Genomic DNA, 7,175 nt, shown 5'->3' with positions numbered 1-7,175 from the left:
GGGTGGGCGAGGGGGACGGGGGGCTGGGGGCTGGAGGAAGGAGAGGTGGGTCTAAGCGCTGGCACACAACATGCCTTGAGTGTGCATTACCTTTAGCTGCTCCATTTCTTCTGGCTTCAACTTATCCCGCACAGAGTAGGGAACAGCGGAGGGGCTGACAAAGACAGGTATCTGCAGGAAGAAGAGGTGGGGTAAGCACCACGAACCCTAGTTCCAAAGAAGACAACCAGCCCCTGGCCTGTACTCCTTCCTCATGATGAGGTACACGTAACGCCCTTGACGCACACCTTTCGGCTCTCCTCGTCAAAAATCTTGAAGCTGACATCCATCAATGCAGAGGCAGTGCTAGCTTCCTGGACAAAGAACTGAGCCCCATTTTGCATAAAGTGGAACTACAGGGATTGAATGCAACAGCAATAGTATCAGAAGCCAACAGACCCTGCTGAACCAGGTCTCTCTCTCCCCCTTCCCTGTGCCCACGCGTCTGGCTTCGGCATCCTCTCTTATGTCCACTGGAGTGAAGGGGTCACTGCAGTGGCTCTGGATTGAGTTCATTAGCCATGTCCTGTCATACTTTATCCCAGAAGGAATCTAAGGATGAGAAGAAGGGATGGGAGAGAGGACAGACAACAGGGAATTTAGGCTGGAGGATGAACCTTTACCTGTTCTTCTCCGGCCTTCTACTGAGCTTGAAAGGGCTTCTAAAGAAGGAACCACTGGCATGATTTCTTATGGGTGTGCGTAATATGGATTTCCTAAATACTCTTTCTCTCCAGTCAAACTCTCTTCCAAATAATCAAGGTGTCAGAGATGATCTTCCTTTTATAAATTTCCAGGAGATCCTACCCAGTACAGACAGACACTGCTTGCCCCTCAGACAAGGTCTCCAGAGGCTCGACCCTCCATCTCCCAACTCAGCTTGCCAAACTGAGACCTCCAATGTGGAGTTGCTCCATATCTTTGGCAGTAGTTTCCAACTTTGCCTTGAGACAGGCTCCTCCGTTCTCCTTACAGTCAGCCTGTTTCCTTTACACTGCTTCTTGGAATTTGCCCTTAGATGAACAAGATTGTTAACTCCTGGTAATAAAAAGGGCAGATTACAAACTGTCCCCAGTGAAATTAACCAGCATCTCTACATGAGATCAACACAACTCCGCCTGGCTTTTCTCTCCTGCACATTCCATACATTTTTCAGGATACTCACTGTGACCATGAACCAGCTCCCTGGGGTTCCGTCTTGTGTGTCCTCCCCCATTTCTCTCTCCAGAGGTTTTCTCGTTCTCCACAGAGTCATATGCATGTGGCCTTTACTGTCCCATCTCACTCTCTTCTTGTTGCCTCGGAAGGTACAGGGAGAGCTGCAGGGGGGAATGTGGAGAGAAGGAGGGTGAGGGGCCATAAGTGCTAGGTAAGTCTTCTGTACACCCTCGTCTCTTTGACACCAGCACTACAATTAGGATTGCTCAACCATTATTTCACTTCTAGCATGCTTCAGTTTTGCAGTGAGAGAAGAAAAACAAGTCCACGGGGACTGAGAAAGGTGCATAGTCCCAGGGGCTGCTGTGTACAAACCCTGCTGCCTGGCCACTTACTGTCTTACTTCGGGGTCCTCCTGGACATCCCTCTTCACCATGTTTCCATCATCCTCCTGGAGGTGTGAGGGCTGAGGCTCACACCCATCGTGTTCATAATGAGGGCTCCTCTCGCCAGAATTACCTGGGAAAGAACTCCAACCTTTCTTTCTTCCTTGAGGTGGTCTACCACCATCACTGTATTCTGAAAAGAGGAACAAAAATACAAGTTTGAAGACACATCTGTGGTCCACTTACCACGTACCATGTCTTAGGCTAACAGGATGGTAGGGCAGGCAAAGTGCCAACCTGGCCTAAGGGACCAATCCCACAAACCTCAGAAAGGACACTCTTCTGCCTGTCCAGAGAGGACAGCCTTATCCGACAGATGGCACTATCAGGGGAAGAATCGAGGAGGAGCTGGATGAGGAAGAGGAGGGCAAGGAGGAGAAAGAGGAGGGAGGAGAGGACAACTGCGTTGAAACTTTTAAAACAATGGAGCAGGACTGATAAAGAACCGAGGTGTATGCGTCCATGGGTTAGACTGGACACCAGTCATATATATACCAGGAAGGCACCCGAATCTTGCCTTCTCTCAGGACTTTCCAACAACCACACCAATACCTCTCTCGTGCTTCCCAAATCTAATCAGCCACCAAACCGATTCCACTAACAGCCAGCAAGCTAGCTGGTCTTCTTTTGCCAGTGCACTAGGAGCTTTAATGTCAGGTGGCACTAATGTAACAGCCTCCTGAACAGTCTCCCTTCCTCCAGCCTTGCTCTGAACAATACTCTGTTTGAAAGAGCCAGAGTGAGCTCTCTTTTGGGCCAGCTTGAAATGCCTTTCAGCTCAGCAGGCAACTTTTCCTAACTTCAGCTCTTCTAAGACAAGGGTGTGAATGATAACCTGGAATGTGTCAACCCCCATTTCCAAGTGTTTAGGGATTCTTCTTTTTGCTTTCTATTACTGGTTTCTAATTTGATTCCATCGTGACCAGGGAACACACTCTGGGAGATTTCAATTCTTCTTTTTTTTAAAAAAATAAATTTATTTCTTTATTTATGGCTGCGTTGGGTCTTCGTTGCTGCACACGGGCTTTCTCTACTTGCGGCTAGCAGGGGCTATTCTTCGTTGTGGTGCACAGGCTCCTCATTGCGGCGCTTCTCTTGTTGCAGAGCTTGGGCTCTAGGCGCGTGGGCTTCAGTAGTTGTGGCACAGGGCTCAACAGTTGTGGCTCGAGGGCTCCAGAGCGCGGGCTCAGTAGTTGAGGCGCATGGGCTTAGCTGCTCCGTGGCATGTGGAATCTTCCTGACCAGGGCTCGAACCTGTGTCCCCTACACTGGCAGGCGGATTCTTAACCACCACACCACCAGGGAAATCCCTCAATTCTTTTTGAATTTACTGAGGCTTGTCTGATGGTCGAGGAGATGGTCAAACTTGGTGAATGTTACAGAGACCCCCCCGGGAAAAAACCTGTACTCTGCTGTTGGTGGGCGGACTGTTCTATTTACGTCATGCAGATCTCGTTAGTTTACTGTGTTATTCAGGTCTCTTATATCCTTGCTGATTTTCTCTCTAGTAATTCTGTCCCTTGCTAAGAAGGAGGTGGGTGTGGAAGGTCCCCACTATAATTATAGATCTGGCTCTTTCTCCTTTCAGCTCCACCAGTTTTTGCTTCATGTACCTTTGAGGCTCTGATGTTTGGTGTGTACACATTTAGGATCTTTATGTCTCCCTGGTGTCCTGAACCTTTCACCATTCTGAAAGGCCTCTCTTTGGCTCTTGGTCATTTTCTTTACTCTGACATCTACTGTACTGGATACTGAAGCCACAGGCACGCTGAGAAAGTGTCCTGGATATACCTCACCTTGTATTCACTCCTAGGAGTTGTGTTGCTGTTCAGCACTTCACCCACAAATTCTCCCCTCCAACATATCTAATTCACTATGGGAAAAGATTTGGAAGTCTTTTGGCATCTGCAGAAATAAGATCGTGTCAATTGTCTCTCCCATAGTTGGATTCACTAAGGCTATTTTATTTTTAACACATTCCACTGAAACAGTGAACCAGCAGATAATCATACTAGTGGCTTGTGGGGAGGGAGGATTATGGTATTTACACTGTTAGAAACCAGCTTCCTTTGGGGTGTAATACTTAAGGTTCTCTAGGTTTGTGTGCTGTGCCTTTTGTACATTAACTATTCCATGTTGTCTCAGGGCACACTTATGAGTAAAGATCCGTCCACTGCTGATCACTCCACGATGGAGTGATTACGACCAGGCCTCAGATGACCTCCTCTGGGGAGCCGTTGCTCTCCCTGTGTGGCCCGCTGTCAGGGCAAAACTGCTACTCACAACCTTGGGACTTACCCTGTGTGGCACTGGAAGTGAAAGTAAACACAGATAGGGCATTTGACCCACAAATGCCACTTGCTCAGTCCCCAAACCTCGGAGGGGGCCTGGCGTGCTCTCTTTCTCCCACACGCCACATCCAACTGGTCAGGAAATTCTCTCGGCCCCTCTCTCAAAGGATGTCCAGAAGCCAGCCACTTCTCACCACCTGAATTACCACCACCCTGGCCAAGATACCAACATCTATCTTCTGGACTGTACTGCTGTCCAGCTGGCCCCTCTGCTTTCATCCTGGCTCCCTTACCTGTCTGATTTCAACCCAGGAGCAGAGTGCAAGTCAAATCATTTCACTCCTCTGCTCAACACCACATAACAATGGTTTGAAGCCCACCAACATGTACAAAAGCCAGGAGTTCATAATGATACTCATCAACAATAACAACAACAAAGAGGAACTTTATTGGTGACCTTTGGAGAATGCCAGGCAACCAACTCGTTTTCAGGAAAATCCAGCAATGAAAGGGAAAAATTCACATTTGTTTTTCTTTTTTTTGCGGTACACAGGCCTCTCACTCTTGTGGCCTCTCCCGTTGCGGAGAACAGGCTCCGGACGCGCAGGCTCAGCGGCCATGGCTCACAGGCCCAGCCGCTCCGCGGCATGTGGGATCTTCCCGGACCGGGGCACGAACCCGTGTCCCCTGCATCAGCAGGCGGACTCTCAACCACTGCGCCACCAGGGAAGCCCAAAATTCACATTTTAAAGGGAGCAGTAAGGGCATGTGGTCTACGTACGATGTATACGAAGAGTCAAGAGTCATTTGCAAGAACCCACATTCCTTCTGAAATAACGTTGCTGAGAGGAAAGTGTAAAAGGGAGCTAGCTAACGGCTACCGCAGTCCCCCGGCTGACCAACTAAGTTGGGTGCCTGAACAGGGCTAGAGACCTCCCTCATCAAGGTGATTCAGACACAAGCAATCTCAGACATCGCCTTGTCAAGTATTTGATAGAATAATCCAGTGAAGCCATGTGGTCCTGGGCTTTACTTTGCAGGGAGATATTTGATAACTGATTAAATCTCCTTACTCATTAATCTATCTGTTCATATTATGCATTTCTTTACGATTCACTCTTGCTAGATTGTCTGTTTGGGGGACTTTATCCATTTCTTCTAGGTTTTCCAATTTGTTGGCATACAATTATTCACAGTATTCGCTAATAATCCTTTTAATTTCTGTAGTATCAGTTGTAATTTCCCTCTTTCATTTCTGATTTTAATTATTTGAGTGTCCTCTACATTTTTTTCTTAGTGAGTCTAACTAAGGGTTTGTCAATTCTTGTGTAGCTTTAACAAAAATCCAACTCTTAGTTTCATTTACTTTTCTTCTATTGTTGTTTTTTTCTCTATTTCATTTATTTCTGCTCTTATATATCTCCTTCCTTCGCTAGTTTTGGCTTTAGTTTATTCTTCTGTTTCTAATTTCTTGATGTGTAAAGTTAGGTTGTTGATTTGAGATCTTTTGTCTTTTCAATGTACACATTTAAAGCTATCAACTTCCTTCTTAGCACACCTTTGCTGCATCCCATAAGTTTTGGTATGATGGACTTTCATTTTAACTTGTCTCAAAGTAGTTTCTAATTTCCTTTGTGACTTCTTCTTTGACCCATTCATTCTTTAGGAGTGTGTATGGGCATTCCAAAAAAAAATGAAAAATAGAACTCCCATATGACCCAACAATCCCACTTTTGGATATATATTCAAAAGAACTGAAAGTAGAATCTTGAGGAGATACTTGAACATCTATGTTCATAGCAGCATTATTCACAACAGCCAAGAAGTAGAAACAATCAAAATGTCCATCGATGGATAAAAGTGTGAACAAATTGTGGTATTTATATATATACAATGGAATATTATTCAGCCTTTTAAAGGAAGGAAATTCTGTCATATGCTACAGCATGGATGAACCTTGAGAACATTACGCTAAATGAAATAAGCCAGTCACGAGAAGACAAATACTGTATGATTCCACTTACATAAGGTTTCTAGGGACTTCCTTGGTGGTCCAGTGGGTAAGACTCCATGCTCCCATTGCAGGGGGCCCATGTTCAATCCCTGGTCGGGGAACTAGATCCTGCAAGCATGCTGCAACTGAGAGTCCGCATGCCACAGCTAAGAAGGCTGCATGCCACAACTGAGTCCACATGCTGCAACGAAGAAGTCTGCATGCCACAACTAGAGATCCCGCATGCTGCAACAAAGAGCGGGTGAAGCCAAAATAGTAAATAAATATTTTTTTAAGTTGGGAAAACTATAGTAAACAGAGTCCACGGGTTTAATAAAAATAAGGTATCTAAAGTAGTCAGATTCATAGAAACAGACAGTAGAATGGGGTTACCAGGGACTGGGGGGAAGGGACAAAGGGGAATTGCTGTTTAATGTATAGAGTTTCAGAATTGAAAGATGAAAAACTTCTGAAGATTGGTTTCACAACAATGTGAATCAAGTTAACAGTACTGAACTGTACACTTAAAAATGGTTATGATGGTAAATTTTATGTCACATATTTTTACCATAATTTTTAAACCTGTATATTAGAGTGTGATTACTCAAAAGGAAATATTAAGACAAGTTTTTGTTTGGATATGTAAATACAAACATAAAGAAGTCAACATAAAGGAACACGTGAGAATGTCAACTGTGTTTATGAGTAGGTGTTTGGAATGCACAAGAGGTATACTTTCATGTCCATGCTTTACTTGTATAAAAGGCTGGGTCAGGGTTTTGCCACAGGCTTGGGGGGAAGCACTATTACTATTGACTCATTACATAGCATAATAGAAACAATTACTGATAATCAGATCCACCTGTCTTCTCTCTGATTATTAAGCTACGTCACTTTGGACAATTCACCCAACTTCTCCTGATCTCAAATTACGTATATGTAAAAATCAGGCATTAGAGCTAACCACCACCTCAATCAAGATATAAAGCATATACCACACTCCAAATGGTTCCCAGTTAATCTTTCCATCTCCCAGCTCCATATACACCTTGATCTGCTCACGGTCCCTATATATTCGTTTTGCCTGCTGTAGAATTTCTTGTAAATGGAATCATACATACTGCACACCTTTGTGTCTGGCTTTTTAAAGTCAGCATCATGTTTTTGAAGTTCATTTATGTTCCTGCCTTTTTTATTGCTGAGTAATATCCCACAGTATGGGTTGTAGTTCTCCACCTCGTTTACACA

Source organism: Physeter macrocephalus, chromosome 21, assembly GCF_002837175.3.
Source record: "Physeter macrocephalus isolate SW-GA chromosome 21, ASM283717v5, whole genome shotgun sequence".
In the NCBI taxonomy this organism is placed as follows: Eukaryota; Metazoa; Chordata; class Mammalia; order Artiodactyla; family Physeteridae; genus Physeter; species Physeter macrocephalus.
The sequence above is the reverse complement of the archived record's forward strand: the minus strand, read 5'-3'. Positions refer to the sequence as shown.